General features: G+C 36.1%; 1 non-coding gene across 1 annotated transcript; it reads right to left on the minus strand.

Moving 5' to 3' along the window:
- Window positions 1-502: 502 nt before the first annotated feature.
- Window positions 503-606, minus strand: LOC123802808 (U6 spliceosomal RNA). The gene has a single exon (XR_006782663.1). It is a non-coding gene; the product is annotated as a U6 spliceosomal RNA (small nuclear RNA).
- Window positions 607-10,384: the final 9,778 nt, after the last annotated feature.

A 10,384-nucleotide genomic window follows, 5' to 3' on the forward strand; every position in this document is an offset into this window, starting at 1 on the left:
CCTGCAGTGAAAACAACATCACATAAAGACAAAAATGAACACTAAAAATATATTTTAAAAAATCAAAATTATTGATTACAACTTAACTTTTTTTTCTATCAGCACATAAATTCAAAATAAGCATATGCAGTATTTCACACGGGATGAACGTTAGCTATGCCTTTTTCGTCTGTAGTGTCTGATTTTTATAATGAGTTTTCCACAAGATTTTAGAGACTCAGGAAAAATCCCAAACAACAAACCTAACTTTTAAAAAATCTTATTTTTAAAATTTTAACCACTTTATTAAGATATCTTTCACATACAAAAACTGTATATATTTAAGGTGTACAACATAATGTTGTAATATATGTGTGCATCGTAAAAAGATCGCTACAATTAAGCTAACTAACATACCCATCATTTCTACAAAGTTACCATTGTGTGCAAGTGTGTGTGGTGAATTAAACTGTATCCTCTGCAAATTTCAAGTATATAATACATTACTGTTAACTATTGTCACAAAAATATAGAATGCTTTATGAATTTGTGTATCAACATCAAGCAGGGGTCATGCTAATCTCTGAATTGTATCGATTTTAGTACACATGTTGCCAAAGTAAGCACAAAAAATCTTATTTTTAAAAAACACTTAATCTTCATTATCTGAAAAGACAATTTATGCTTGGGATGCCTGGATGTCTCCGTCGGTTAAGCATCGGTTAAGCATCTGCCTTCGGCTCAGGTCATGTCCTGGGATCGAGTTCCGCATCGGGCTCCCTGCTCAGCAGTGAGTCTGCTTCTCCCTCTGCCTGCTGCTCCCCCTGGCTTGTGCTCTCTCTTTCTTTCTTTCTCACTCTCTAAGAAATAAATAAAATCTTTAAAAAAATAATGTATGCTTATCACTATTTTAACTTGTTTCACTGATTATAATCCTTTTGAATATCATAACCTCCCCATTTTTCTGAAATACGTCATCTCTTCAAGAGTCATCTGTTTTCCTGAGTCCTAGCTTTGCTGATAATGAATTGCAAGTGTTATCACACATGAAAGAAAGGAAATCAAGAATAAGAATATGGATGTGCCAATGGGAAGCACCAATGAAAATCCTGGTTGTTTGAACCTGCCATTTCTCCAACTCTACCATGAACTCTGGGAAGAATAATATATAATATTAGCATACAGCATACTTCTTATTCCCTTTATCTATCTATCATCTATCATCTATCTATCTATCTATCTATCTATCTATCTATCATCTATCATCTATCATCTATCTATCTATCATCTATCCATCCATCCATCGATCCACCTACCTACCTGCCTATCTGTTCTCCTCTGGTCATTCTCAAAACTTCTGAATGAACAGATACGTGTAACAGCACATATATGATATTATCTCTAAGTTAAAATTGTGGAGAACAGCAGTGAGGAAATAAAAGTCTTGTCTTTCCTGCATTATTCCTCTGCTGACCAAAATGATGTAAGGTACAGAGGAAGAGATATACTTGAGTTCTAAAGGGAAATAACGAGTATGAGAGCAGCACTGGTGTATATAGAAATCATTCCAACTTTTCTTCCAAGTGTACATGTGGACCTTGGCTGTAGACCGGAGCAGGGCGCTATAAATAAGGAGGTCCTTTGCTCTTGAGCTTCCCCAAGCTATCTACTTAAACGCTGGAGAGGATTAATTTAAGTAAATAAAGATTTCATTAATTTGTCTTCAGCTGATTGAACACTGAAAGCATACGTTTGTTTCTTCCCAATCTGGGGTGATCTAGCTCCTCATCTCTAACTGGGAACACCCTCCCCGCCCTCTGTAGTAGTCTTCAGTGCAGTACATCATCTCTTTACAATTCTCTTTCAGGATCCACCACTTAGAAGCTAAGTATTGGCCATGTGGCTTACTTTAGTCAACAAAGGAAAAGTGACATGTGTCTCCCCCAGTAGAAACTTCGAGAGCTGGGTGTGTAGCTTACCATGGACTCTTTCCTGTGTTAGGAGACGAACGATTTTCCTGATAGTGAGGAAGACAGGAAGCGGAATGCCCCAAAAGATGTGGCACATGAGCAACTCTTACACCTTTGTTATTTTAATACACTAAAATTTGGGAAGGGGTTTTTGTAACCACAGCCTACTCCAGCTTATTTTGTTTCATTTTATGAATAGTAATTCACCCATGTTTCATTGAAGTAAATGCATACCAAACAGTGACATGAGTTTAACAACCTAATGTGGAGGGGGTCAGATTTCAAGGGTGTAAAGGACGGGGAAGAGGGAACACAGTGTGTCCCAGGGCCTACCGACTTCCCTTTACTGTACCACACAAGAAGCAAACTCTCACTAGTTTTATGTATGGTGGAGAATTGGCAGAGTTTACTGATTTTATATCCTTAGGAAATTCCTCTAGTATTCCAGCCAGGATGAATATCTCTCCCTACAAAAATAATCTAAGCTTATGGTTACTGAAACCTCTGGCCACAGACCCCAAGGAGACTGAGAAAATTCTCACTTCTGTGTTCACAATTTTATGTAATCTCATCGTGAGTGGGCAAGGGGCTTGTGACCATCTTCTAACCAATAGTATGTGACAAAGGGGAAAGGATATCACTCTGTTAATATTAGCCTATATACTACAAAACTCCATTTTAGCAAACTGGTGCTAGACGCTCTCCTTATCGGGTTGGAGTAAGCAGCCAAGTTGAAGAAGTCCATGGGAACAGGAGCTGTGGACAGCCGCTAGAACCTGAAGGTGGGCTCCAGCTGATGGCCAAGAAGGGGCTGGAGCTTTCCATCATAGTAATCGCAACTGAATAAATTTTACCAAAAACTTAAATGAGCTTAGAAATAGATTTTTCCCTGGTCAAGTCTCCAGACATTAATGCAATCTAGTCAACACCATGATGACAGCCTGTGAGACTCTAAGTGGAGGCTACAGTGAACTGTGCCTGGACTCTTAATCCATGAGAAACATGAGATAAATAAATCTATAATGTTATAAACTATTAAGTCATGGTAATTTGTCACACACACACACACACACACACACTAATATAGGATCATTCTTGAGTCTATGGCATAGCATATCTATCTTGTCTCCTTTGTCCATTTCTGTTGCTTCCTTACCATGAAAGGTTAAATTCTTTTCTCGAGTTGTTATAATCCCCTAAAGGTGGGAGCCACAGATGGTTGACTGTGGAAAAGGAAGAGCATTCCAACTGGCCTATGGCTTGCTTTCCTCCAAAACGCCTACAATTAAAAACATCCACAATGAGAATTTTTTAAAATTAATCAATGTGTTTCAAATTAACATAAATTTTATTTCATGTACAAAAGTATCTGTGCTTCTGCTGTTTAGTATATAGGCAAATCCAAGTCATTGAGGATCCTAAGGGAATGAAATCGGGTATAAACATAATATCCTATTTTTAATAGAGCCATAACAAGTATAGAAAATATGGATGGTGGTTATACCGATCACGCCATGGGAAAGGGCCTCTCTACATTTAAAATCACAGAGAAGGAATATTGTAAGGAATGCTGCACTAGGTAACTTCAGGAGGGAGTTCAATTCACAATTCAACGAATAATTGTTGACTAGTGGGTGCACTGCACTTGTCATCTGCGTAACCAAAGCAGAAGCAGAAATAGGTTAGGGAACATGTAAGGTTCTTTCCGCACCTTGTTTCCGAATTTTTTAAAGGGTAAGATAAAACCTATTTGTATATTTACACATGTGCCAATATTGAATAATCCATACTATTAATTCCCACCAGTGGTTCTCACTGCTGGTTGAACATTAGAATATCCTAGGGAGCTTTTGAAAACTACCATTCCAGAATGCCATCCAGGCCCATTCAATCAGAGTCTTCGGGACGGCGTCCTCAGCAATGATACTTTTTACCTCTCCCCAGGGGGTGATAACGTGCAGTCAGGGTTGAGAAATTCTGCTTTAAACTATTGATAGAGACCGCTGTGCAGGAGTGTACTTTATCTTTACAGATTTTGCCAGTATGTTTTCACATTGTTTATTAATTACCCTGAGTACATATACTTCCTGATGAAAACTGAGTGCTACATATTTTGAAAATTCAAAGACCTTAATTTGAAACCAGTAATAAATCCTAATTTGAACATTGGGGCATCAGATTTATTTTTGCCATTTCTTATGTTTGTTTTTATTTCTTTTAACAAACTTACCTTATTACAAATCTAATTTTTCTTGGATATAAAGGAATTTGGCACCATCAAATCTAATTATTATAAATTAAGGCAGTTAACATGCATCAGGACCTACGTTATTTTATCTGCACCATCATTCCTCAACACCACAAAACAGGTGTAAAACTAGATATATTTCATAAGATAATCTTCCATCATGCTACAATGTATTGGGCTATTACATAATATCTTTTATGTAATATATTTTACATATAACTATTTTTTACGGTTATAATTATAAAGTAAATATTGTATATAATATTAGATTTCAACAATTCTGCCAGCATCTTTAAACCAGGTGATATAAACTGATGACCAACAACTTCAATTGCCTTTTGTTAGGCAATTATATCAAAATATCAAAACTATAAATGAACTTACCTCTATCAAATTAAAATCTTTTGCTTGTTTTCAATTCAGAGAAATAGTTTCTACCATTTTTTATTTGTTCTCCTGTATTCTCTCTGCTATCCTTATGAATCCTTTTATCACACAGATATCATAGCTTCCAAATTTTGCTTTTTATTTTTCATTTTATTATTTCTCTTTTAGTATTTTTATCTTTGACTTTTGTAAAAACATTTTATACACTTTGAAAAGATATGTTTGACAATTTGAGGTTTTTTCTCAGCAATCTATCAATTCCCTTTTCTAACTCACTAAGTCTCCCTTTTTAAAGGCACTGTACTCTTACAAAAAAAAAAAAAAAGATTTCAATCTCCAAGTGTTCTGGTTTGATTTATGTATATAGAAGATTTTCTCATAATTGCCTATAGATTCAATATCATCTAGATTAGGATCTTATTAAGGCTGTTATTAGTTATACTTTTTAAAACCTTTTCCTCTATTAACTGTTTCACTGATATTTGTTTTACAATTTTGATGCTCTTCATTATGCTGTTTCCTTCAAATGCTAAGTGCTTAGTATGTGTAGAATTTTGTCATACTTATGGTTTGGGGCAGGGAATCAGAGTAGTCATGAATAACTGGAATATATGTTGTCACCTAAATGAAAATCATCGTACATTGGTACTAAACTGAGCTCCCCATTACAGGAGCATATAGCTAACAGTAATGTATGGATGGTGGGATGTGAGGTTGAAGTGACAGGATATATGTGTACCTGGACTTATGATTGTCATAGTCCCTAAATTTTCAGGTCATTGTATAACTGGGGTACTTTTCTGTTTCTAGATTCCAGGTGTCTGTTTCGGCAGCTCCCGAAAGTGGCAAACCGCTTCATTATTCAGAGGGAAAATACCCAGCCTAATTGTTTTTTCGTTTTCATTCCTTCCCTCATTGTTTTAGTGAATGTGCAGAGCAAGACTATTCTGCTCCTAGTCTTTTACTCATGTGCTTGGAAATTAGGACCAGTGCTTTGCTGGAAGAGAAATCACCTTTGCTGTCACCTACTGAACATAGATAAGAGAAAGGCTAGGGTCCACCAGAGCCAGCTCTTTAAAAGACAGTATTTTAAAGACAGTATTTTCATTATCTTCATTAATATCCCAAGACATCCCTTTTCTCATTTGCATTTGTTATTTCTGGGCCTGGAATTGTTCTATTTTTCTTCTGAGATCTAGGCCATGACTTCAGAGCCCTGATTTCTCTATACTTCTGAAATTGCTACTTTCTATTTTTTAAACATACCTCAAAAAATCCATTCTATTTATGATACTTGTCATGTTATAACTGATGACTTTATTTAAAATATTCCCTGTGATCTGGATGGGGTCTGATTTGTGTGCTCACTTTACTGCCTTGATCCAATCTCTATCCTTCCACATATAAAAACTCTTAGTTAGCCACACACGTATTTCTCTGTGTAAGGACTATGAGATGGCTTTTAGAACTTCCATCAGTGCAGAGTCTGCTTGGGATTCTCTCACTCTTCCTCTGCCCTTCGCCCCACCGGTACACTCTCTCTCTCTAAAATAATAAATAAATAAATCTTTAAAAAATATATCAGTTAAGGAAGTGTTTGGGGTGTGGTAAAAGAACTGGGACCCTACCTTATATGAATTGTTTAACTAGATTTAAAATGTATCAAGATTTTATTCACCTGATTTAATTCAACATCGGACTTTTAAATCATCATTTATCATTCAGTATTAGAAAAGACACGGTTATTGCATAAAATCCATACTGCCTCCGCCAGTTCTCTTCACCTTTTCCTTCCTCCATTAATGCAGACTGGTAATCAGTATGGTTATCTAATGTAGGACATTTACAGAAAAGACATTTCATTTCTCCTGCAGACTATATCATTTTTAAAAGAAGAGTTCATTGCCTCAGATATGTCTCATTGATTCCATCTATCAGGCAACTACTTTTGGGCTGGCCATGCCAATCCGCTCAACAGATTCCAATCTAGAAGGACGAAGGCTGGGATTAAGGCCTCCGCTTCAAGTCAGTTCTGCGTGACAAACATTGATCGAGAACGTAGTGTACATAAAACATAAGTAATGAATTTCTATACAGAGATTAACATGGAAGTAGACGCTTGACACAGTGAGAATAGTTTTAAAAAATTAGGATTTAAGAGAGAAATGTGTTCACATTTTAAATGTAAGGTGAAAGAAGAGGAAATATCAAAAGATAGAGAGCACAATAGACTAAGTGTTGAGATTGCCCCAAGAATCTCAAGCGGACAGCCTCGGAGTCAAATGCAATAGAAAGGCTAGCCGGAATAAACCCTAAGAGAGAGGTTTGTGATTGATAAATCAATCTTTTTTGAGAAACCCTTGAGGGAGGGCTGTTGGCAGAGGCCACATTAGACGATGAAGTGGGTTGTAAATAGTACCGGGACAGCCCATGGTTTTACAGCATCAGATGTAGAAGGGCAAGAAAAAGGAGAGCACAGTCAAGGACTGAATTTCTCGGGTTCTTGGAAGCCACGTAGGAGGAGTCACTAGAAAAAAGAGACACTGAAGATATGAAAGGAAATTCTGGCAGCGTTGGGCAGAGATGAGACCAGTTGTTCAACTAACTGAGTTAAGCATTTCTCTGAAACTGGAGAGAATAAAATGATTTAAACTATGGTGAAGTTCAAAGTGAAAAGTAAAAATTTAAAATAATTCTCATCGGACTATTTCTATCATTCTACTGATGTAAGAAACCAATGCCACAGGATGCAAGTAAGGGCTTTATTTACTCCATCACTAAGCAAATCACACTTGAGAGTTTATATAAATCAGGCACAGTGCTGACCATTGAGGATTTATGGAAAAAATGAAATGTGTGTGATTTCTGTTCCAGCAGAAAGCCAAATCAAAAGATAAAGAAAAGAGGGCCAACCTGGGTGGCTCAGTCAGTTAAGCGTCTGCCTTCAGCTCAAGTCATGATTCCAGAGTCCTGGGATTGGCTCCACATGGGGCTCCTTGCTCAGCAGGGAGCTTGCTTCACCCTCTGCTTGTGCTCTCTCTCTTTCTCTGACAAATAAACACATAAAATCTTTTCAAAAGAAAGAAGAAAGAAAGAAAGAAAGAAAGAAAGAAAGAAAGAAAGAAAGAAAGAAAGAAAGAAAGAAAGAAAGAAAGTTTGTTAGTTCTTTGGGGCTCCTGGGTCGCTCAGATGGTTAAGCATCTGTCTTCGGCTCAGGTCATGATGTCCAGGTCCTGGGATCAAGCCCCATGTGGGTTCCCAGCTCAGCTGGGAGTCTGCTTCTCCCTCTCCTTCTGCCTCTCCCCCTGCTTACACTCTCTCTGTCTCTGTTTCTGTCTCTTTCTCAAATGAATAAATAAAATCTTAAAATAAAATTAAATAAATAAAAGATAAGAAAACAGATGAATAGCTTAGAAAGAGATGATGTGCTTTAAAAATACACAGTGGGTATAGATAAAGACAGTTGAGGGAGGGGAGCAGGCTTTGTAATAAGTAAACAGAGAATTCCTTCTTAAGCAGCTGAAATTTAAAAAGAGTCTCAAGGAATTAAATGTAACTGGCCAAGTAAAAAATGGGAGGAAAGCCATTCCAGATGAGGACACTGAAGATAAGAAAAGGCTTTCCAGTAAAAAATGGTACAGCATGTTGAAAGAACTGAAATAATTTGAGTTAAGACTAGAAATAAGTAAGCAAGAACAATAACAAGACATACCAAAAAAATCAAGAAATTATAAAGTTTAAAATTTGTTTGAATCCTGATTTAAAGAAATCAACAATACAAATTATAAGACAGTTGGGAAAATTTAATACAAAATGAGTATTTGAGGATATTAAGGAATTATTGTTAAATTTGTTTAGGCATAACAATAGTATGGTGGATACTTTTTTATTAAGGTCATATATTTTATAGATATATAAACTAAAATGAGTATGAATGATATAATCTGATGTTCAAAATACTTTGACAAATCCCAGCAGTATCAGAGTTAGGGATGTGGTGGTGGGGTGTTGGGGTTGATTAGATGATATAAGATTGATCATGAGTTGATTATTTTTGAAGTTGAGTGACATACAAAAAAGAATCCATTATACCAGCTCCCTATGTGCTTGAAATTTTCCATCACAAAAAAGATGAAATGTACACTAAAAATTTAGGGACTGAAAACTACTATGATTTTAATAGAATGTTTAGATTTTTATGAATTTTATTGTGTATTTTCATCTCCCAAATACTGTATTTAAACCTCAAATACCATAAACTTGTTTGTGAATTAAATATTCAAAGATAAGAGAAGTAAACCACATTTGATACCTGACGTTAGTGCCTTAACTCTCCCAAGTAATGTTTGTATTATAGTCTCCTTCAATCATTAACCTTGTTTCCTGACTATCCATCCTTTCCTTTCTCTTCAAATTTTACATATTCTAAAGGCTGAAGAAAAAAAAACCACCTCATCCTTTGTATAGGTGCATATAATATAGATTTATATTTATTATCATTTGTGCATAGCTTTAGATTCCATCTATCATTTATCTGTCTTTCCGTCCATTTATCCAACTCTGTACTCTCTTTATCTATCCATAATAATAAAAAAGTAATTACCAGCTAGGAGTGATTTGGGTTGGTTTTTGTATTACAGTTCTACCAGTAAAAGACAATAAATCATACTATATAGGGAAGATAACACTGGAACCATTTGGTTCAACCAGTTCATTTGGTAGAAGAGTAAGGCAATACTGAAAATAAATAATTTACTAATAGCAATATGGCTACTGAGTTGTTTTCTAAAATCATTTTAAGTAACTTTGATACCAAGATCTCTTAGCAGAATTATATATATATATTTTTTTTAAAGATTTTATTTATTTATTCGACAGAGATAGAGACAGCCAGCGAGAGAGGGAACACAAGCAGGAGGAGTGGGAGAGAAGGAAGCAGGCTCATAGCGGAAGAGCCTGATGTGGGGCTCGATCCCATAACGCCAGGATCACGCCCTGAGCCGAAGGCAGACGCTTAACCGCTGTGCCACCCAGGCGCCCCAGCAGAATTATATTTGAAAGGTCTTTGAATCACAAGTAATCCAACAGCTAGAAACTTCAGAAAATGGAATATGGTAATTAAAAGCATTAGAATAATTTTTTAAAAAAATCAAAGTGTTCTAAAAATGAATGTGATTTTGACTTAAAGTGGGATTTACATGATATAATGGGTAGCAGAAAACACGTCAAACATTATGGATTTAACTCAACACCAAATGAACGGAAGCTAAGTCAGCCTTCAATAATTGTCTTTTATTGAGCCAAAAATTACTTATATTAACTCTTCTCAAAGAATATAATACAGCATTTAATAGGTTTAGAGGCAAACTGTCTCTGCTACCTGTTATTACATGAATTGGGACTAGTTGCCAGTAACTTTTCTCAATCTCAGTTTTCCCATCTACAAGGTGAAGATAATAATCCCTTTTAAAAATTATTTTTATAAAGATTTAGTGAGATAAATGTTGTGTGATGTCGTATCAATAAATAGTGTGCATCGTGACTGCTACAAACAACTACGACTACAGCTGTTCTATTCTATTACCCATAACTTACTAACTAGGTAAATAATAAACAAATTGTCAATTTTTTTTTAAAGATTTTATTTATTTATTTGACAGAGACAGCCAGTGAGAGAGGGAACACAAGCAGGGGGAGTGGGAGAGGAAGAAGCAGGCTCCCAGCGGAGGAGCCTGATGTGGGGCTCGATCCCATAACACCGGGATCACGCCCTGAGCCAAAGGCAGACGCTTAATGACTG

The sequence above is a fragment of the Ursus americanus genome, chromosome 20 (assembly GCF_024610735.1).
Source record: "Ursus americanus isolate L20-20 chromosome 20, mUrsAme1.1.p, whole genome shotgun sequence".
NCBI classification, from domain to species: domain Eukaryota; kingdom Metazoa; phylum Chordata; class Mammalia; order Carnivora; family Ursidae; genus Ursus; species Ursus americanus.